General features: G+C 41.6%; 17 non-coding genes across 17 annotated transcripts; 10 read left to right on the top strand and 7 right to left on the bottom strand.

The window, feature by feature from the left end:
* Positions 1–285: 285 nt before the first annotated feature.
* TRNAT-AGU (transfer RNA threonine (anticodon AGU)) lies at positions 286–359 on the bottom strand. The gene has a single exon. It is a non-coding gene; the product is annotated as a tRNA-Thr (tRNA).
* Positions 360–1782: 1423 nt separating this feature from the next.
* Positions 1783–1864, top strand: TRNAS-UGA (transfer RNA serine (anticodon UGA)). The gene has a single exon. It is a non-coding gene; the product is annotated as a tRNA-Ser (tRNA).
* Positions 1865–2416: 552 nt separating this feature from the next.
* On the bottom strand, positions 2417–2490 carry TRNAT-AGU (transfer RNA threonine (anticodon AGU)). Its single transcript has one exon. It is a non-coding gene; the product is annotated as a tRNA-Thr (tRNA).
* A 1423-nt stretch (positions 2491–3913) lies between these two features.
* On the top strand, positions 3914–3995 carry TRNAS-UGA (transfer RNA serine (anticodon UGA)). The gene has a single exon. It is a non-coding gene; the product is annotated as a tRNA-Ser (tRNA).
* A 2047-nt stretch (positions 3996–6042) lies between these two features.
* Positions 6043–6124, top strand: TRNAS-UGA (transfer RNA serine (anticodon UGA)). The gene has a single exon. It is a non-coding gene; the product is annotated as a tRNA-Ser (tRNA).
* Positions 6125–6675: 551 nt separating this feature from the next.
* On the bottom strand, positions 6676–6749 carry TRNAT-AGU (transfer RNA threonine (anticodon AGU)). The gene has a single exon. It is a non-coding gene; the product is annotated as a tRNA-Thr (tRNA).
* A 1423-nt stretch (positions 6750–8172) lies between these two features.
* Positions 8173–8254, top strand: TRNAS-UGA (transfer RNA serine (anticodon UGA)). The gene has a single exon. It is a non-coding gene; the product is annotated as a tRNA-Ser (tRNA).
* Positions 8255–10303: 2049 nt separating this feature from the next.
* TRNAS-UGA (transfer RNA serine (anticodon UGA)) lies at positions 10304–10385 on the top strand. Its single transcript has one exon. It is a non-coding gene; the product is annotated as a tRNA-Ser (tRNA).
* A 2047-nt stretch (positions 10386–12432) lies between these two features.
* TRNAS-UGA (transfer RNA serine (anticodon UGA)) lies at positions 12433–12514 on the top strand. The gene has a single exon. It is a non-coding gene; the product is annotated as a tRNA-Ser (tRNA).
* Positions 12515–13065: 551 nt separating this feature from the next.
* On the bottom strand, positions 13066–13139 carry TRNAT-AGU (transfer RNA threonine (anticodon AGU)). Its single transcript has one exon. It is a non-coding gene; the product is annotated as a tRNA-Thr (tRNA).
* A 1422-nt stretch (positions 13140–14561) lies between these two features.
* Positions 14562–14643, top strand: TRNAS-UGA (transfer RNA serine (anticodon UGA)). The gene has a single exon. It is a non-coding gene; the product is annotated as a tRNA-Ser (tRNA).
* Positions 14644–15194: 551 nt separating this feature from the next.
* Positions 15195–15268, bottom strand: TRNAT-AGU (transfer RNA threonine (anticodon AGU)). Its single transcript has one exon. It is a non-coding gene; the product is annotated as a tRNA-Thr (tRNA).
* Positions 15269–16690: 1422 nt separating this feature from the next.
* TRNAS-UGA (transfer RNA serine (anticodon UGA)) lies at positions 16691–16772 on the top strand. Its single transcript has one exon. It is a non-coding gene; the product is annotated as a tRNA-Ser (tRNA).
* A 551-nt stretch (positions 16773–17323) lies between these two features.
* Positions 17324–17397, bottom strand: TRNAT-AGU (transfer RNA threonine (anticodon AGU)). The gene has a single exon. It is a non-coding gene; the product is annotated as a tRNA-Thr (tRNA).
* Positions 17398–18820: 1423 nt separating this feature from the next.
* Positions 18821–18902, top strand: TRNAS-UGA (transfer RNA serine (anticodon UGA)). The gene has a single exon. It is a non-coding gene; the product is annotated as a tRNA-Ser (tRNA).
* Positions 18903–19453: 551 nt separating this feature from the next.
* Positions 19454–19527, bottom strand: TRNAT-AGU (transfer RNA threonine (anticodon AGU)). Its single transcript has one exon. It is a non-coding gene; the product is annotated as a tRNA-Thr (tRNA).
* A 1423-nt stretch (positions 19528–20950) lies between these two features.
* On the top strand, positions 20951–21032 carry TRNAS-UGA (transfer RNA serine (anticodon UGA)). Its single transcript has one exon. It is a non-coding gene; the product is annotated as a tRNA-Ser (tRNA).
* The last annotated feature ends 946 nt before the right edge of the window (positions 21033–21978 follow it).

The following is a 21978-nucleotide window of genomic DNA, read 5'->3' as shown; positions in this document are numbered from 1 at the left end:
ATCACTAACACCTGGCAGACATTAAAGCATGGCTGCATATTTATTGGTTAAATAAATATGGAAATATACCAGTTTCAGCTTTATTTTTCTCACAAAACCCATAATAAATATGGATGAATACAGATAAAGTTGACAACAAATTAAATATGGATAAATACAGACGGAAATGTCAAAAAAAAAACCACCATAAAACCGGGAGCCCTAAATATAATAGGACCAACTGGGTTTACAAAGAATGAGTCTATTATCTAACAGTACCTCTTCTATGAGGTTGTGTAAAACAAAAGGTACTGCTGAGATTCGAACTCAGGATCTCCTGTTTACTAGACGGACGCTTTAACCAACTAAGCCACAGCACCTACTCTGTTTCACGACTCACCACTGTACCTTCTGTCCTGGTGTCACTGTGAGGCCCTGCATATTTTTCTGTCTTGAAAGATTTGATATTTTTCAGCTGCTACCGAAAAGAAAATGGAGAAGAAAAATCTGATATTAAGATGGAAATATTACAAAGAGGGTCATGAAAAACTAATATCATTATACGTACGTATCTGTATTTATTTTCTAAAGTTTTACACTGATGGGCCAGGGGCTCAATGCATTCGTTAAACTAAACCAGATTACAATTATTTAAAGGTCACCAATATACACAAGATCATTCCTGATGCCTACATTACCCGTGTGCTCTTTCCTTCACCTCTCGTGGCCTCTGGACATCCCACCAAGAAGCAGAGGAACCGCAACTCTTGGAGAGAAAGTGTCACCTAAGTGACGCGTCCATGTTCAAACAGCGCTTCACAAAGTGCACTTTGAGAGACCCAAGAAAACTTGGCAGAGGCGGGTATCACAGCAAGGAGGGCTGATAGCCCGCAGTGCCCTTTACATGGCTATAGCAATACTCACCCTGGTCCTGGTCCAAACATCAGCCACCAGAGCTCAGTAAATTACCAGAATAAACAACAACCCTATATGGTGTTTTTATAGCCTTGTTTTTTAATGGATTTCTTTTCTACTTTATGGAAAAGGTGTTGCCCGTACGAAGATCGAACTCACAGCCTTGGTGTTACTAGCACCATGCTCTAACCAACTGACCTAACCGGCCAAAGCATAATGTGATACTAAAGGAGTTCTATTGAAACTGAAGAGGCAGTGACTGTACACAGAGACATTGAATAGACAGACAGACAGGCCATTGCTGACCCATCATAGTCTCAGGCCAAGACATTGAAGCGCTCCAATAATCCTGCACCAATTCGCACACACCGGGGAGCATCACCAAAGAACACAGATAGTATTTAATGAGCTGCACTGAACGTGCTTCAATAACAAGAGCTGCACGACCATCACTCCCCAGAAAAGATGGATTGAAGGCAAGAATCATCCGCAGACCCTCCCATCTGCCACACTCATCCAGAAAGGTACTGGTCTCGGCTTGGTAGCACTCGCATGCTCAATGCTATGCAGGTTCATCTCACACCCGAGCTTAATCCATACCACACACTGTCACTCACTGGGCTCTCAATCCTTAACCCTTCACTTCCTGTACCTTTTTCTCTGTACTCCTTACCCAATCTCTCATACCTGCCCCTCCCTTCACTTTCATAGAACTGGACCCTTGCTGCGCCTTCTTCTGTGATTCTCCAGAGAACACAGTTTATAACCTTATAAAGAAGATTATGTGCTCAATATTGTCTGCGCCTTCCCTTCATTAACTAACATCTTTTACCCATACTATAGACCACATTACAGCTTATTTATGAGTGAGTGCACATCTTGAAAGGTGTAGTCGTGGCCGAGTGGTTAAGGCGATGGACTTGAAATCCATTGGGGTCTCCCCGCGCAGGTTCGAATCCTGCCGACTACGCGTTCCTTTTTATTATGTCATTACATTTTGACGTGGAAACTAATTATGTGGTTCGTAAACATCTGCATATCCGCATAATTGTGTCTTTGCTACTCTTGTGCTAAGTGTGCTGCACCTGTTGTTTGAAGCTTGCATTACTGCTTCCCATGTTGTACTTTGATGGCAGTGCAGCTTAAAAACATCTTTTCACTTCATAAAAACTAAACTGATACCGAAATGCGCATACTCTCATATAAGTGAATTGATTTATCTTCTGCATTTGTTCATATCACTAACACCTGGCAGACATTAAAGCATGACTGCATATTTATTGGTTAAATAAATATGGAAATATACCAGTTTCAGCTTTATTTTTCTCACAAAACCCATAATAAATATGGATGAATACAGATAAAGTTGACAACAAATTAAATATGGATAAATACAGACGGAAATGTCAAAAAAATAAACACCATAAAACCGGGAGCCCTAAATATAATAGGACCAACTGGGTTTACAAAGAATGAGTCTATTATCTAACAGTACCTCTTCTATGAGGTTGTGTAAAACAAAAGGTACTGCTGAGATTCGAACTCAGGATCTCCTGTTTACTAGACAGGCACTTTAACCAACTAAGCCACAGCACCTACTCTGTTTCACGACTCACCACTGTACCTTCTGTCCTGGTGTCACTGTGAGGCCCTGCATATTTTTCTGTCTTGAAAGATTTGATATTTTTCAGCTGCTACCGAAAAGAAAATGGAGAAGAAAAATCTGATATTAAGATGGAAATATTACAAAGAGGGTCATGAAAAACTAATATCATTATACGTACGTATCTGTATTTATTTTCTAAAGTTTTACACTGATGGGCCAGGGGCTCAATGCATTTGTTAAACTAAACCAGATTACAATTATTTAAAGGTCACCAATATACACAAGATCATTCCTGATGCCTACATTACCCATGTGCTCTTTCCTTCACCTCTCGTGACCTCTGGACATCGCACCAAGAAGCAGAGGAACCGCAACTCACGGAGAGAAAGTGTCACCTCAGTGACGCGTCCATGTTCAAACAGCGCTTCACAAAGTGCACTTTGAGAGACCCAAGAAAACTTGGCAGAGGCAGGTTTCACAGCAAGGAGGGCTGATAGCCCGCAGTGCCCTTTACATGGCTATAGCAATACTCACCCTGGTCCTGGTCCAAACATCAGCCACCAGAGCTCAGTAAATTACCTGAATAAACAACAACCCTATATGGTGTTTTTATAGCCTTGTTTTTTAATGGATTTCTTTTCTACTTTATGGAAAAGGTGTTGCCCGTACGGAGATCGAACTCACAGCCTTGGTGTTACTAGCACCATGCTCTAATCAACTGACCTAACCGGCCAAAGCATAATGTGATACTAAAGGAGTTCTATTGAAACTGAAGAGGCAGTGACTGTACACAGAGACATTGAATAGACAGACAGACAGGCCATTGCTGACCCATCATAGTTTCAGGCCAAGACATTGAAGCGCTCCAATAACCCTGCACCAATTCACACACACCGGGGAGCATCACCAAAGAACACAGATAGTATTTAATGAGCTGCACTGAACGTGCTTCAATAACAAGAGCTGCACGACCATCACTCCCCAGAAAAGATGGATTGAAGGCAAGAATCATCCGCAGACCCTCCCATCTGCCACACTCATCCAGAAAGGTACTGGTCTCGGCTTGGTAGCACTCGCATGCTCAATGCTATGCAGGTTCATCTCACACCCGAGCTTAATCCTTACCACACACTGTCACTCACTGGGCTCTCAATCCTTAACCCTTCACTTCCTGTACCTTTTTCTCTGTACTCCTTACCCAATCTCTCATACCTGCCCCTCCCTTCACTTTCATAGAACTGGACCCTTGCTGCGCCTTCTTCTGTGATTCTCCAGAGAACACAGTTTATAACCTTATAAAGAAGATTATGTGCTCAATATTGTCTGCGCCTTCGCTTCATTAACTAACATCTTTTACCCATACTATAGACCACATTACAGCTTATTTATGAGTGAGTGCACATCTTGAAAGGTGTAGTCGTGGCCGAGTGGTTAAGGCGATGGACTTGAAATCCATTTGGGTCTCCCCGCGCAGGTTCGAATCCTGCCGACTACGCTTTCCTTCTTATTATGTCATTACATTTTGACGTGGAAACTAATTATGTGGTTCGTAAACATCTGCATATCCGCATAATTGTATCTTTGCTACTCTTGTGCCAAGTGTGCTGCACCTGTTGTTTGAAGCTTGCATTACTGCTTCCCATGTTGTACTTTGATGGCAGTGCAGCTTAAAAACATCTTTTCCCTTCACAAAACCAAACTGATACTGATATGCGCATACTCTCTTATAAGTGAATTGATTTATCTTCTGCATTTGTTAATATCACTAACACCTGGCAGACATTAAAGCATGGCTGCATATTTATTGGTTAAATAAATATGGAAATATACCAGTTTCAGCTTTATTTTTCTCACAAAACCCATAATAAATATGGATGAATACAGATAAAGTTGACAACAAATTAAATATGGATAAATACAGACGGAAATGTCAAAAAAATAAGCACCATAAAACCGGGAGCCCTAAATATAATAGGACCAACTGGGTTTACAAAGAATGAGTCTATTATCTAACAGTACCTCTTCTATGAGGTTGAGTAAAACAAAAGGTACTGCTGAGATTCGAACTCAGGATCTCCTGTTTACTAGACAGGCGCTTTAACCAACTAAGCCAAGCACCTACTCTGTTTCACGACTCACCACTGTACCTTCTGTCCTGGTGTCACTGTGAGGCCCTGCATATTTTTCTGTCTTGAAAGATTTGATATTTTTCAGCTGTTACCGAAAAGAAAATGGAGAAGAAAAATCTGATATTAAGATGGAAATATTACAAAGAGGGTCACAAAAAACTAATATCATTATATGTACGTATCTGTATTTATTTTCTAAAGTTTTACACTGATGGGCCAGGGGCTCAATGCATTCGTTAAATTAAACCAGATTACAATTATTTAAAGGTCACCAATATACACAAGATCATTCCTGATGCCTACATTACCCATGTGCTCTTTCCTTCACCTCTCGTGACCTCTGGACATCCCACCAAGAAGCAGAGGAACCGCAACTCACGGTGAGAAAGTATCACCTCAGTGACGCGTCCATGTTCAAACAGCGCTTCACAAAGTGCACTTTGAGAGACCCAAGAAAACTTGGCAGAGGCGGGTATCACAGCAAAGAGGGCTGATAGCCCGCAGTGCCCTTTACATGGCTATAGCAATACTCACCCTGGTCCTGGTCCAAACATCAGCCGCCAGAGCTCAGTAAATTACCAGAATAAACAACAACCCTATTTGGTGATTTTATAGCCTTGTTTTTTAAAGGATTTCTTTTCTACTTTAGGGAAAAGGAGTTGCCCGTACGGAGATCGAACTCACAGCCTTGGTGTTACTAGCACCATGCTCTAACCAACTGACCTAACCGGCCAAAGCATAATGTGATACTAAAGGAGTTCTATTGAAACTGAAGAGGCAGTGACTGTACACAGAGACATTGAATAGACAGACAGACAGGCCATTGCTGACCCATCATAGTTTCAGGCCAAGACATTGAAGCGCTCCAATAATCCTGCACCAATTCGCACACACCGGGGAGCATCACCAAAGAACACAGATAGTATTTAATGAGCTGCACTGAACGTGCTTCAATAACAAGAGCTGCACGACCATCACTCCCCAGAAAAGATGGATTGAAGGCAAGAATCATCCGCAGACCCTCCCATCTGCCACACTCATCCAGAAAGGTACTGGTCTCGGCTTGGTAGCACTCGCATGCTCAATGCTATGCAGGTTCATCTCGCACCCGAGCTTAATCCATACCACACACTGTCACTCACTGGGCTCTCAATCCTTAACCCTTCACTTCCTGTACCTTTTTCTCTGTACTCCTTACCCAATCTCTCATACCTGCCCCTCCCTTCACTTTCATAGAACTGGACCCTTGCTGCGCCTTCTTCTGTGATTCTCCAGAGAACACAGTTTATAACCTTATAAAGAAGATTATGTGCTCAATATTGTCTGCGCCTTCCCTTCATTAACTAACATCTTTTACCCATACTATAGACCACATTACAGCTTATTTATGAGTGAGTGCACATCTTGAAAGGTGTAGTCGTGGCCGAGTGGTTAAGGCGATGGACTTGAAATCCATTGGGGTCTCCCCGCGCAGGTTCGAATCCTGCCGACTACGCTTTCCTTTTTATTATGTCATTACATTTTGACGTGGAAACTAATTATGTGGTTCGTAAACATCTGCATATCCGCATAATTGTGTCTTTGCTACTCTTGTGCTAAGTGTGCTGCACCTGTTGTTTGAAGCTTGCATTACTGTTTCCCATGCTGTACTTTGATGGCAGTGCAGCTTAAAAACATCTTTTCACTTCACAAAACCAAACTGATACTGATATGCGCATACTCTCTTATAAGTGAATTGATTTATCTTCTGCATTTGTTCATATCACTAACACCTGGCAGACATTAAAGCATGGCTGCATATTTATTGGTTAAATAAATATGGAAATATACCAGTTTCTGCTTTATTTTTCTCACAAAACCCATAATAAATATGGATGAATACAGATAAAGTTGACAACAAATTAAATATGGATAAATACAGACGGAAATGTCAAAAAAATAAGCACCATAAAACCGGGGGCCGTAAATATAATAGGACCAACTGGGTTTACAAAGAATGAGTCTATTATCTAACAGTTCCTCTTCTATGAGGTTGTGTAAAACAAAAGGTACTGCTGAGATTCGAACTCAGGATCTCCTGTTTACTAGACAGGCGCTTTAACCAACTAAGCCACAGCACCTACTCTGTTTCACGACTCACCACTGTACCTTCTGTCCTGGTGTCAGTGTGAGGCCCTGCATATTTTTCTGTCTTGAAAGATTTGATATTTTTCAGCTGCTACCGAAAAGAAAATGGAGAAGAAAAATCTGATATTAAGATGGAAATATTACAAAGAGGGTCATGAAAAGCTAATATCATTATACGTACGTATCTGTATTTATTTTCTAAAGTTTTACACTGATGGGCCAGGGGCTCAATGCATTCGTTAAATTAAACCAGATTACAATTATTTAAAGGTCACCAATATACACAAGATCATTCCTGATGCCTACATTACCCATGTGCTCTTTCCTTCACCTCTCGTGACCTCTGGACATCCCACCAAGAAGCAGAGGAACCGCAACTCACGGTGAGAAAGTGTCACCTCAGTGACGCGTCCATGTTCAAACAGCGCTTCACAAAGTGCACTTTGAGAGACCCAAGAAAACTTGGCAGAGGCGGGTATCACAGCAAGGAGGGCTGATAGCCCGCAGTGCCCTTCACATGGCTATAGCAATACTCACCCTGGTCATGGTCCAAACATCAGCCGCCAGAGCTCAGTAAATTACCAGAATAAACAACAACCCTATATGGTGTTTTTATAGCCTTGTTTTTTAATGGATTTCTTTTCTACTTTATGGAAAAGGTGTTGCCCGTACGGAGATCGAACTCACAGCCTTGGTGTTACTAGCACCATGCTCTAACCAACTGACCTAACCGGCCAAAGGATAATGTGATACTAAAGGAGTTCTATTGAAACTGAAGAGGCAGTGACTGTACACAGAGACATTGAATAGACAGACAGACAGGCCATTGCTGACCCATCATAGTTTCAGGCCAAGACATTGAAGCGCTCCAATAATCCTGCACCAATTCGCACACACCGGGGAGCATCACCAAAGAACACAGATAGTATTTAATGAGCTGCACTGAACGTGCTTCAATAACAAGAGCTGCACGACCATCACTCCCCAGAAAAGATGGATTGAAGGCAAGAATCATCCGCAGACCCTCCCATCTGCCACACTCATCCAGAAAGGTACTGGTCTCGGCTTGGTAGCACTCGCATGCTCAATGCTATGCAGGTTCATCTCACACCCGAGCTTAATCCATACCACACACTGTCACTCACTGGGCTCTCAATCCTTAACCCTTCACTTCCTGTACCTTTTTCTCTGTACTCCTTACCCAATCTCTCATACCTGCCCCTCCCTTCACTTTCATAGAACTGGACCCTTGCTGCGCCTTCTTCTGTGATTCTCCAGAGAACACAGTTTATAACCTTATAAAGAAGATTATGTGCTCAATATTGTCTGCGCCTTCCCTTCATTAACTAACATCTTTTACCCATACTATAGACCACATTACAGCTTATTTATGAGTGAGTGCACATCTTTAAAGTTGTAGTCGTGGCCGAGTGGTTAAGGCGATGGACTTGAAATCCATTGGGGTCTCCCCGCGCAGGTTCGAATCCTGCCGACTACGCTTTCCTTTTTATTATGTCATTACATTTTGACGTGGAAACTAATTATGTGGTTCGTAAACATCTGCATATCCGCATAATTGTGTCTTTGCTACTCTTGTGCTAAGTGTGCTGCACCTGTTGTTTGAAGCTTGCATTACTGTTTCCCATGTTGTACTTTGATGGCAGTGCAGCTTAAAAACATCTTTTCACTTCATAAAAACTAAACTGATACTGAAATGCGCATACTCCCATATAAGTGAATTGATTTATCTTCTGCATTTGTTCATATCACTAACACCTGGCAGACATTAAAGCATGGCTGCATATTTATTAGTTAAATAAATATGGAAATATACCAGTTTCAGCTTTATTTTTCTCACAAAACCCATAATAAATATGGATGAATACAGATAAAGTTGACAACAAATTAAATATGGATAAATACAGACGGAAATGTCAAAAAAATAAACACCATAAAACCGGGAGCCCTAAATATAATAGGACCAACTGGGTTTACAAAGAATGAGTCTATTATCTAACAGTACCTCTTCTATGAGGTTGTGTAAAACAAAAGGTACTGCTGAGATTCGAACTCAGGATCTCCTGTTTACTAGACAGGCGCATTAACCAACTAAGCCACAGCACCTACTCTCTTTCACGACTCACCACTGTACCTTCTGTTCTGGTGTCACTGTGAGGCCCTGCATATTTTTCTGTCTTGAAAGATTTGATATTTTTCAGCAGCTACCGAAAAGAAAATGGAGAAGAAAAATCTGATATTAAGATGGAAAAATTACAAAGAGGGTCATGAAAAACTAATATCATTATACGTACGTATCTGTATTTATTTTCTAAAGTTTTACACTGATGGGCCAGGGGCTCAATGCATTCATTAAACTAAACCAAATTACAATTATTTAAAGGTCACCAATATACACAAGATCATTCCTGATGCCTACATTACCCATGTGCTCTTTCCTTCACCTCTCGTGACCTCTGGACATCCCACCAAGAAGCAGAGGAACCGCAACTCACGGAGAGAAAGTGTCACCTCAGTGACGCGTCCATGTTCAAACAGCGCTTCACAAAGTGCACTTTGAGAGACCCAAGAAAACTTGGCAGAGGTGGGTTTCACAGCAAGGAGGGCTGATAGCCCGCAGTGCCCTTTACATGGCTATAGCAATACTCACCCTGGTCCTGGTCCAAACATCAGCCACCAGAGCTCAGTAAATTACCAGAATAAACAACAACCCTGTATAGTGTTTTTATAGCCTTGTTTTTTAATGGATTTCTTTTCTACTTTATGGAAAAGGTGTTGCCCGTACGGAGATCGAACTCACAGCCTTGGTGTTACTAGCACCATGCTCTAACCAACTGACCTAACCGGCCAAAGCATAATGTGATACTAAAGGAGTTCTATTGAAACTGAAGAGGCAGTGACTGTACACAGAGACATTGAATAGACAGACAGACAGGCCATTGCTGACCCATCAGAGTTTCAGGCCAAGACATTGAAGCGCTCCAATAATCCTGCACCAATTCGCACACACCGGGGAGCATCACCAAAGAACACAGATAGTATTTAATGAGCTGCACTGAACGTGCTTCAATAACAAGAGCTGCACGACCATCACTCCCCAGAAAAGATGGATTGAAGGCAAGAATCATCCGCAGACCCTCCCATCTGCCACACTCATCCAGAAAGGTACTGGTCTCGGCTTGGTAGCACTCGCATGCTCAATGCTATGCAGGTTCATCTCACACCCGAGCTTAATCCATACCACACACTGTCACTCACTGGGCTCTCAATCTTTAACCCTTCACTTCCTGTACCTTTTTCTCTGTACTCCTTACCCAATCTCTCATACCTGCCCCTCCCTTCACTTTCATAGAACTGGACCCTTGCTGCGCCTTCTTCTGTGATTCTCCAGAGAACACAGTTTATAACCTTATAAAGAAGATTATGTGCTCAATATTTTCTGCGCCTTCCCTTCATTAACTAACATCTTTTACCCATACTATAGACCCCATTACAGCTTATTTATGAGTGAGTGCACATCTTGAAAGGTGTAGTCGTGGCCGAGTGGTTAAGGCGATGGACTTGAAATCCATTGGGGTCTCCCCGTGCAGGTTCGAATCCTGCCAACTACGCTTTCCTTTTTATTATGTCATTACATTTTGACGTGGAAACTAATTATGTGGTTCGTAAACATCTGCATATCCGCATAATTGTGTCTTTGCTACTCTTGTGCCAAGTGTGCTGCACCTGTTGTTTGAAGCTTGCATTACTGCTTCCCATGTTATACTTTGATGGCAGTGCAGCTTAAAAACATCTTTTCACTTCACAAAACCAAACTGATACTGAAATGCGCATACTCTCTTATAAGTGAATTGATTTATCTTCTGCATTTGTTCATATCACTAACACCTGGCAGACATTAAAGCATGGCTGCATATTTATTGGTTAAATAAATATGGAAATATACCAGTTTCAGCTTTATTTTTCTCACAAAACCCATAATAAATATGGATGAATACAGATAAAGTTGACAACAAATTAAATATGGATAAATACAGACGGAAATGTCAAAAAAATAAACACCATGAAACCGGGAGCCCTAAATATAATAGGACCAACTGGGTTTACAAAGAATGAGTCTATTATCTAACAGTACCTCTTCTATGAGGTTGTGTAAAACAAAAGGTACTGCTGAGATTCGAACTCAGGATCTCCTGTTTACTAGATAGGCGCTTTAACCAACTAAGCCACCGCACCTACTCTTTTTCGCGACACACCACTGTACCTTCTGTCCTGGTGTCACTGTGAGGCCCTGCATATTTTTCTGTCTTGAAAGATATGATATTTTTCAGCTGCTACCGAAAAGAAAATGGAGAAGAAAAATCTGATATTAAGATGGAAATATTACAAAGAGGGTCATGAAAAACTAATATCATTATACGTACGTATCTGTATTTATTTTCTAAAGTTTTACACTGATGGGCCAGGGGCTCAATGCATTCGTTAAACTAAACCAGATTACAATTATTTAAAGGTCACCAATATACACAAGATCATTCCTGATGCCTACATTACCCATGTGCTCTTTCCTTCACCTCTCGTGGCCTCTGGACATCCCACCAAGAAGCAGAGGAACCGCAACTCAGGGAGAGAAAGTGTCACCTAAGTGACGCGTCCATGTTCAAACAGCGCTTCACAAAGTGCACTTTGAGAGACCCAAGAAAACTTGGCAGAGGCGGGTATCACAGCAAGGAGGGCTGATAGCCCGCAGTGCCCTTTACATGGCTATAGCAATACTCACCCTGGTCCTGGTTCAAACATCAGCCACCAGAGCTCAGTAAATTACCAGAATAAACAACAACCCTATATGGTGTTTTTATAGCCTTGTTTTTTAATGGATTTCTTTTCTACTTTATGGAAAAGGTGTTGCCCGTACGGAGATCGAACTCACAGCCTTGGTGTTACTAGCACCATGCTCTAACCAACTGACCTAACCGGCCAAAGCATAATGTGCTACTAAAGGAGTTCTATTGAAACTGAAGAGGCAGTGACTGTACACAGAGACATTGAATAGACAGACAGACAGGCCATTGCTGACCCATCATAGTTTCAGGCCAAGACATTGAAGCGCTCCAATAATCCTGCACCAATTCGCACACACCGGGGAGCATCACCAAAGAACACAGATAGTATTTAATGAGCTGCACTGAACGTGCTTCAATAACAAGAGCTGCACGACCATCACTCCCCAGAAAAGATGGATTGAAGGCAAGAATCATCCCAGACCCTCCCATCTGCCACACTCATCCAGAAAGGTACTGGTCTTGGCTTGGTAGCACTCGCATGCTCAATGCTATGCAGCTTCATCTCACACCCGAGCTTAATCCATACCACACACTGTCACTGACTGGGCTCTCAATCCTTAACCCTTCACATCCTGTACCTTTTTCTCTGTACTCCTTACCCAATCTCTCATACCTGCCCCTCCCTTCACTTTCATAGAACTGGACACTTGCTGCGCCTTCTTCTGTGATTCTCCAGAGAACACAGTTTATAACCTTATAAAGAAGATTATGTGCTCAATATTGTCTGCGCCTTCCATTCATTAACTAACATCTTTTACCCATACTATAGACCACATTACAGCTTATTTATGAGTGAGTGCACATCTTGAAAGGTGTAGTCGTGGCCGAGTGGTTAAGGCGATGGACTTGAAATCCATTGGGGTCTCCCCGCGCAGGTTCGAATCCTGCCGACTACGCTTTCCTTTTTATTATGTCATTACATTTTGATGTGGAAACTAATTATGTGGTTCGTAAACATCTGCATATCCGCATAATTGTGTCTTTGCTACTCTTGTGCCAAGTGTGCTGCACCTGTTGTTTGAAGCTTGCATTACTGCTTCCCATGTTGTACTTTGATGGCAGTGCAGCTTAAAAACATCTTTTCACTTCACAAAACCAAACTGATACTGAAATGCGCATACTCTCATATAAGTGAATTGTTTTATCTTCTGCATTTGTTCATATCACTAACACCTGGCAGACATTAAAGCATGGCTGCATATTTATTGGTTAAATAAATATGGAAATATACCAGTTTCAGCTTTATTTTTCCCACAAAACCCATAATAAATATGGATGAATACAGATAAAGTTGACAACAAATTAAATATGGATAAATACAGACGGAAATGTCAAAAAAATAAACACCATAAAACCGGGAGCCCTAAATATAATAGGACCAACTGGGTTTACAAAGAATGAGTCTATTATCTAACAGTACCTCTTCTATGAGGTTGTGTAAAACAAAAGGTACTGCTGAGATTCAAACTCAGGATCTCCTGTTTACTAGACAGGCACTTTAACCAACTAAGCCACAGCACCTACTCTGTTTCATGACTCACCACTGTACCTTCTGTCCTGGTGTCACTGTGAGGCCCTGCATATTTTTCTGTCTTGAAAGATTTGATATTTTTCAGCTGCTAACGAAAAGAAAATGGAGAAGAAAAATCTGATATTAAGATGGAAATATTACAAAGAGGGTCATGAAAAACTAATATCATTATACGTACGTATCTGTATTTATTTTCTAAAGTTTTACACTGATGGGCCAGGGGCTCAATGCATTCGTTAAACTAAACCAGATTACAAATATTTAAAGGTCACCAATATACACAAGATCATTCCTGATGCCTACATTACCCATGTGCTCTTTCCTTCACCTCTCGTGACCTCTGGACATCCCACCAAGAAGCAGAGGAACCGCAACTCACGGAGAGAAAGTGTCACCTCAGTGACGCGTCCATGTTCAAACAGCGCTTCACAAAGTGCACTTTGAGAGACCCAAGAAAACTTGGCAGAGGCGGGTTTCACAGCAAGGAGGGCCGATAGCCGCAGTGCCCTTTACATGGCTATAGCAATACTCACCCTGGTCCTGGTCCAAACATCAGCCACCAGAGCTCAGTAAATTACCAGAATAAACAACAACCCTGTATAGTGTTTTTATAGCCTTGTTTTTTAATGGATTTCTTTTCTACTTTATGGAAAAGGTGTTGCCCGTACGGAGATCGAACTCACAGCCTTGGTGTTACTAGCACCATGCTCTAACCAACTGACCTAACCGGCCAAAGCATAATGTGATACTAAAGGAGTTCTATTGAAACTGAAGAGGCAGTGACTGTACACAGAGACATTGAATAGACAGACAGACAGGCCATTGCTGACCCATCATAGTTTCAGGCCAAGACATTGAAGCGCTCCAATAATCCTGCACCAATTCGCACACACCGGGGAGCATCACCAAAGAACACAGATAGTATTTAATGAGCTGCACTGAACGTGCTTCAATAACAAGAGCTGCACGACCATCACTCCCCAGAAAAGATGGATTGAAGGCAAGAATCATCCGCAGACCCTCCCATCTGCCACACTCATCCAGAAAGGTACTGGTCTCGGCTTGGTAGCACTCGCATGCTCAATGCTATGCAGGTTCATCTCACACCCGAGCTTAATCCATACCACACACTGTCACTCACTGGGCTCTCAATCCTTAACCCTTCACTTCCTGTACCTTTTTCTCTGTACTCCTTACCCAATCTCTCATACCTGCCCCTCCCTTCACTTTCATAGAACTGGACCCTTGCTGCGCCTTCTTCTGTGATTCTCCAGAGAACACAGTTTATAACCTTATAAAGAAGATTATGTGCTCAATATTTTCTGCGCCTTCCCTTCATTAACTAACATCTTTTACCCATACTATAGACCCCATTACAGCTTATTTATGAGTGAGTGCACATATTGAAAGGTGTAGTCGTGGCCGAGTGGTTAAGGCGATGGACTTGAAATCCATTGGGGTCTCCCCGTGCAGGTTCGAATCCTGCCAACTACGCTTTCCTTTTTATTATGTCATTACATTTTGACGTGGAAACTAATTATGTGGTTCGTAAACATCTGCATATCCGCATAATTGTGTCTTTGCTACTCTTGTGCCAAGTGTGCTGCACCTGTTGTTTGAAGCTTGCATTACTGCTTCCCATGTTATACTTTGATGGCAGTGCAGCTTAAAAACATCTTTTCACTTCACAAAACCAAACTGATACTGAAATGCGCATACTCTCTTATAAGTGAATTGATTTATCTTCTGCATTTGTTCATATCACTAACACCTGGCAGACATTAAAGCATGGCTGCATATTTATTGGTTAAATAAATATGGAAATATACCAGTTTCAGCTTTATTTTTCTCACAAAACCCATAATAAATATGGATGAATACAGATAAAGTTGACAACAAATTAAATATGGATAAATACAGACGGAAATGTCAAAAAAATAAACACCATGAAACCGGGAGCCCTAAATATAATAGGACCAACTGGGTTTACAAAGAATGAGTCTATTATCTAACAGTACCTCTTCTATGAGGTTGTGTAAAACAAAAGGTACTGCTGAGATTCGAACTCAGGATCTCCTGTTTACTAGATAGGCGCTTTAACCAACTAAGCCACAGCACCTACTCTTTTTCGCGGCACACCACTGTACCTTCTGTCCTGGTGTCACTGTGAGGCCCTGCATATTTTTCTGTCTTGAAAGATTTGATATTTTTCAGCTGCTACCGAAAAGAAAATGGAGAAGAAAAATCTGATATTAAGATGGAAATATTACAAAGAGGGTCATGAAAAACTAATATCATTATACATACGTATCTGTATTTATTTTCTAAAGTTTTACACTGATGGGCCAGGGGCTCAATGCATTCGTTAAACTAAACCAGATTACAATTATTTAAAGGTCACCAATATACACAAGATCATTCCTGATGCCTACATTACCCATGTGCTCTTTCCTTCACCTCTCGTGGCCTCTGGACATCCCACCAAGAAGCAGAGGAACCGCAACTCAGGGAGAGAAAGTGTCACCTAAGTGACGCGTCCATGTTCAAACAGCGCTTCACAAAGTGCACTTTGAGAGACCCAAGAAAACTTGGCAGAGGCGGGTATCACAGCAAGGAGGGCTGATAGCCCGCAGTGCCCTTTACATGGCTATAGCAATACTCACCCTGGTCCTGGTTCAAACATCAGCCACCAGAGCTCAGTAAATTACCAGAATAAACAACAACCCTATATGGTGTTTTTATAGCCTTGTTTTTTAATGGATTTCTTTTCTACTTTATGGAAAAGGTGTTGCCCGTACGGAGATCGAACTCACAGCCTTGGTGTTACTAGCACCATGCTCTAACCAACTGACCTAACCGGCCAAAGCATAATGTGATACTAAAGGAGTTCTATTGAAACTGAAGAGGCAGTGACTGTACACAGAGACATTGAATAGACAGACAGACAGGCCATTGCTGACCCATCATAGTTTCAGGCCAAGACATTGAAGCGCTCCAATAATCCTGCACCAATTCGCACACACCGGGGAGCATCACCAAAGAACACAGATAGTATTTAATGAGCTGCACTGAACGTGCTTCAATAACAAGAGCTGCACGACCATCACTCCCCAGAAAAGATGGATTGAAGGCAAGAATCATCCCAGACCCTCCCATCTGCCACACTCATCCAGAAAGGTACTGGTCTTGGCTTGGTAGCACTCGCATGCTCAATGCTATGCAGGTTCATCTCACACCCGAGCTTAATCCATACCACACACTGTCACTCACTGGGCTCTCAATCCTTAACCCTTCACTTCCTGTACCTTTTTCTCTGTACTCCTTACCCAATCTCTCATACCTGCCCCTCCCTTCACTTTCATAGAACTGGACACTTGCTGCGCCTTCTTCTGTGATTCTCCAGAGAACACAGTTTATAACCTTATAAAGAAGATTATGTGCTCAATATTGTCTGCGCCTTCCCTTCATTAACTAACATCTTTTACCCATACTATAGACCACATTACAGCTTATTTATGAGTGAGTGCACATCTTGAAAGGTGTAGTCGTGGCCGAGTGGTTAAGGCGATGGACTTGAAATCCATTGGGGTCTCCCCGCGCAGGTTCGAATCCTGCCGACTACGCTTTCCTTTTTATTATGTCATTACATTTTGATGTGGAAACTAATTATGTGGTTCGTAAACATCTGCATATCCGCATAATTGTGTCTTTGCTACTCTTGTGCCAAGTGTGCTGCACCTGTTGTTTGAAGCTTGCATTACTGCTTCCCATGTTGTACTTTGATGGCAGTGCAGCTTAAAAACATCTTTTCACTTCACAAAACCAAACTGATACTGAAATGCGCATACTCTCATATAAGTGAATTGTTTTATCTTCTGCATTTGTTCATATCACTAACACCTGGCAGACATTAAAGCATGGCTGCATATTTATTGGTTAAATAAATATGGAAATATACCAGTTTCAGCTTTATTTTTCTCACAAAACCCATAATAAATATGGATGAATACAGATAAAGTTGACAACAAATTAAATATGGATAAATACAGACGGAAATGTCAAAAAAATAAACACCATAAAACCGGGAGCCCTAAATATAATAGGACCAACTGGGTTTACAAAGAATGAGTCTATTATCTAACAGTACCTCTTCTATGAGGTTGTGTAAAACAAAAGGTACTGCTGAGATTCAAACTCAGGATCTCCTGTTTACTAGACAGGCACTTTAACCAACTAAGCCACAGCACCTACTCTGTTTCATGACTCACCACTGTACCTTCTGTCCTGGTGTCACTGTGAGGCCCTGCATATTTTTCTGTCTTGAAAGATTTGATATTTTTCAGCTGCTACCGAAAAGAAAATGGAGAAGAAAAATCTGATATTAAGATGGAAATATTACAAAGAGGGTCATGAAAAACTAATATCATTATACGTACGTATCTGTATTTATTTTCTAAAGTTTTACACTGATGGGCCAGGGGCTCAATGCATTCGTTAAACTAAACCAGATTACAATTATTTAAAGGTCACCAATATACACAAGATCATTCCTGATGCCTACATTACCCATGTGCTCTTTCCTTCACCTCTCGTGGCCTCTGGACATCCCACCAAGAAGCAGAGGAACCGCAACTCACGGAGAGAAAGTGTCACCTCAGTGACGCGTCCATGTTCAAACAGCGCTTCACAAAGTGCACTTTGAGAGACCCAAGAAAACTTGGCAGAGGCGGGTTTCACAGCAAGGAGGGCTGATAGCCCGCAGTGCCCTTTACATGGCTATAGCAATACTCACCCTGGTCCTGGTCCAAACATCAGCCACCAGAGCTCAGTAAATTACCAGAATAAACAACAACCCTATATGGTGTTTTTATAGCCTTGTTTTTTAATGGATTTCTTTTCTACTTTATGGAAACGGTGTTGCCCATACGGAGATCGAACTCACAGCCTTGGTGTTACTAGCACCATGCTCTAACCAACTGACCTAACCGGCCAAAGCATAATGTGATTCTAAAGGAGTTCTATTGAAACTGAAGAGGCAGTGACTGTACACAGAGACATTGAATAGACAGACAGACAGGCCATTGCTGACCCATCATAGTTTCAGGCCAAGACATTGAAGCGCTCCAATAATCCTGCACCAATTCGCACACACCGGGGAGCATCACCAAAGAACACAGATAGTATTTAATGAGCTGCACTGAACGTGCTTCAATAACAAGAGCTGCACGACCATCACTCTCCAGAAAAGATGGATTGAAGGCAAGAATCATCCGCAGACCCTCCCATCTGCCACACTCATCCAGAAAGGTACTGGTCTCGGCTTGGTAGCACTCACATGCTCAATGCTATGCAGGTTCATCTCACACCCGAGCTTAATCCATACCACACACTGTCACTCACTGGGCTCTCAATCCTTAACCCTTCACTTCCTGTACCTTTTTCTCTGTACTCCTTACCCAATCTCTCATACCTGCCCCTCCCTTCACTTTCATAGAACTGGACCCTTGCTGCGCCTTCTTCTGTGATTCTCCAGAGAACACAGTTTATAACCTTATAAAGAAGATTATGTGCTCAATATTGTCTGCGCCTTCCCTTCATTAACTAACATCTTTTACCCATACCTTAGACCACATTACAGCTTATTTATGAGTGAGTGCACATCTTGAAAGGTGTAGTTGTGGCCGAGTGGTTAAGGCGATGGACTTGAAATCCATTGGGGTCTCCCTGCGCAGGTTCGAATCCTGCCGACTACGCTTTCCTTTTTATTATGTCATTACATTTTGACGTGGAAACTAATTATGTGGTTCGTAAACATCTGCATATCCGCATAATTGTGTCTTTGCTACTCTTGTGCCAAGTGTGCTGCACCTGTTGTTTGAAGCTTGCATTACTGCTTCCCATGTTGTACTTTGATGGAAGTGCAGCTTAAAAACATCTTTTCACTTCACAAAACCAAACTGACACTGAAATGCGCATACTCTCTTATAAGTGAATTGATTTATCTTCTGCATTTGTTCATATCACTAACACCTTGCAGACATTAAAGCATGGCTGCATATTTATTGGTTAAATAAATATGGAAATATACCAGTTTCAGCTTTATTTTTCTCACAAAACCCATAATAAATATGGATGAATACAGATAAAGTTGACAACAAATTAAATATGGATAAATACAGACGGAAATGTCAAAAAAATAAACACCATAAAACCGGGAGCCCTAAATATAATAGGACCATCCGGGTTTACAAAGAATGAGTCTATTATCTAACAGTACCTCTTCTATGAGGTTGTGTAAAACAAAAGGTACTGCTGAGATTCAAACTCAGGATCTCCTGTTTACTAGACAGGCGCTTTAACCAACTAAGCCACAGCACCTACTCTGTTTTACGACTCACCACTGTACCTTCTGTCCTGGTGTCACTGTGAGGCCCTGCATATTTTTCTGTCTTGAAAGATTTGATATTTTTCAGCTGCTACCGAAAAGAAAATGGAGAAGAAAAATCTGATATTAAGATGGAAATATTACAAAGAGGGTCATGAAAAACTAATATCATTATACGTACGTATCTGTATTTATTTTCTAAAGTTTTACACTGATGGGCCAGGGGCTCAATGCATTCGTTAAACTAAACCAGATTACAATTATTTAAAGGTCACCAATATACACAAGATCATTCCTGATGCCTACATTACCCATGTGCTCTTTCCTTCACCTCTCGTGGCCTCTGGACATCCCACCAAGAAGCAGAGGAACCGCAACTCACGGAGAGAAAGTGTCACCTAAGTGACGCGTCCATGTTCAAACAGCGCTTCACAAAGTGCACTTTGAGAGACCCAAGAAAACTTGGCAGAGGCGGGTATCACAGCAAGGAGGGCTGATAGCCCGCAGTGCCCTTTACATGGCTATAGCAATACTCACCCTGGTCCTGGTCCAAACATCAGCCACCAGAGCTCAGTAAATTACCAGAATAAACAACAACCCTATATGGTGTTTTTATAGCCTTGTTTTTTAATGGATTTCTTTTCTACTTTATGGAAAAGGTGTTGCCCGTACGGAGATCGAACTCACAGCCTTGGTGTTACTAGCACCATGCTCTAACCAACTGACCTAACCGGCCAAAGCATAATGTGATACTAAAGGAGTTCTATTGAAACTGAAGAGGCAGTGACTGTACACAGAGACATTGAATAGACAGACAGACAGGCCATTGCTGACCCATCATAGCTTCAGGCCAAGACATTGAAGCGCTCCAATAATCCTGCACCAATTCGCACACACCGGGGAGCATCACCAAAGTACACAGATAGTATTTAATGAGCTGCACTGAACGTGCTTCAATAACAAGAGCTGCACGACCATCACTCCCCAGAAAAGATGGATTGAAGGCAAGAATCATCCGCAGACCCTCCCATCTGCCACACTCATCCAGAAAGGTACTGGTCTCGGCTTGGTAGCACTCGCATGCTCAATGCTATGCAGGTTCATCTCACACCCGAGCTTAATCCATACCACACACTGTCACTCACTGGGCTCTCAATCCTTAACCCTTCACTTCCTGTACCTTTTTCTCTGTACTCCTTACCCAATCTCTCATACCTGCCCCTCCCTTCACTTTCATAGAACTGGACCCTTGCTGCGCCTTCTTCTGTGATTCTCCAGAGAACACAGTTTATAACCTTATAAAGAAGATTATGTGCTCAATATTGTCTGCGCCTTCCCTTCATTAACTAACATCTTTTACCCATACTATAGACCACATTACAGCTTATTTATGAGTGAGGGCACATCTTGAAAGGTGTAGTCGTGGCCGAGTGGTTAAGGCGATGGACCTGAAATCCATTGGGGTCTCCCCGCGCAGGTTCGAATCCTGCCGACTACGCTTTCCTTTTTATGTCATTACATTTTGACGTGGAAACTAATTATGTGGTTCGTAAACATCTGCATATCCGCATAATTGTGTCTTTGCTACTCTTGTGCTAAGTGTGCTGCACCTGTTGTTTGAAGCTTGCATTACTGTTTCCCATGTTGTACTTTGATGGCAGTGCAGCTTAAAAACATCTTTTCACTTCATAAAAACTAAACTGATACTGAAATGCGCATACTCTCATATAAGTGAATTGATTTATCTTCTGCATTTTTTCATATCACTAACACCTGGCAGACATTAAAGCATGGCTGCATATTTATTGGTTAAATAAATATGGAAATATACCAGTTTCAGCTTTATTTTTCTCACAAAACCCATAATAAATATGGATGAATACAGATAAAGTTGACAACAAATTAAATATGGATAAATACAGACGGAAATGTCAAAAAAATAAACACCATAAAACCGGGAGCCCTAAATATAATAGGACCAACTGGGTTTACAAAGAATGAGTCTATTATCTAACAGTACCTCTTCTATGAGGTTGTGTAAAACAAAAGGTACTGCTGAGATTCGAACTCAGGATCTCCTGTTTACTAGACAGGCGCATTAACCAACTAAGACACAGCACCTACTCTGTTTCACGACTCACCACTGTACCTTCTGTCCTGGTGTCACTGTGAGGCCCTGCATATTTTTCTGTCTTGAAAGATTTGATATTTTTCAGCTGCTACCGAAAAGAAATTGGAGAAGAAAAATCTGATATTAAGATGGAAATATTACAAAGAGGGTCATGAAAAACTAATATCATTATACGTACGTATCTGTATTTATTTTCTAAAGCTTTACACTGATGGGCCAGGGGCTCAATGCATTTGTTAAACTAAACCAGATTACAATTATTTAAAGGTCACCAATATACACAAGATCATTCCTGATGCCTACATTACCCATG

Source organism: Triturus cristatus, chromosome 4_2 (genome assembly GCF_964204655.1).
Source record: "Triturus cristatus chromosome 4_2, aTriCri1.1, whole genome shotgun sequence".
Classification (NCBI taxonomy): Eukaryota; Metazoa; Chordata; class Amphibia; order Caudata; family Salamandridae; genus Triturus; species Triturus cristatus.
The sequence above is the reverse complement of the archived record's forward strand: the minus strand, read 5'-3'. Positions and strand labels throughout refer to the sequence as shown.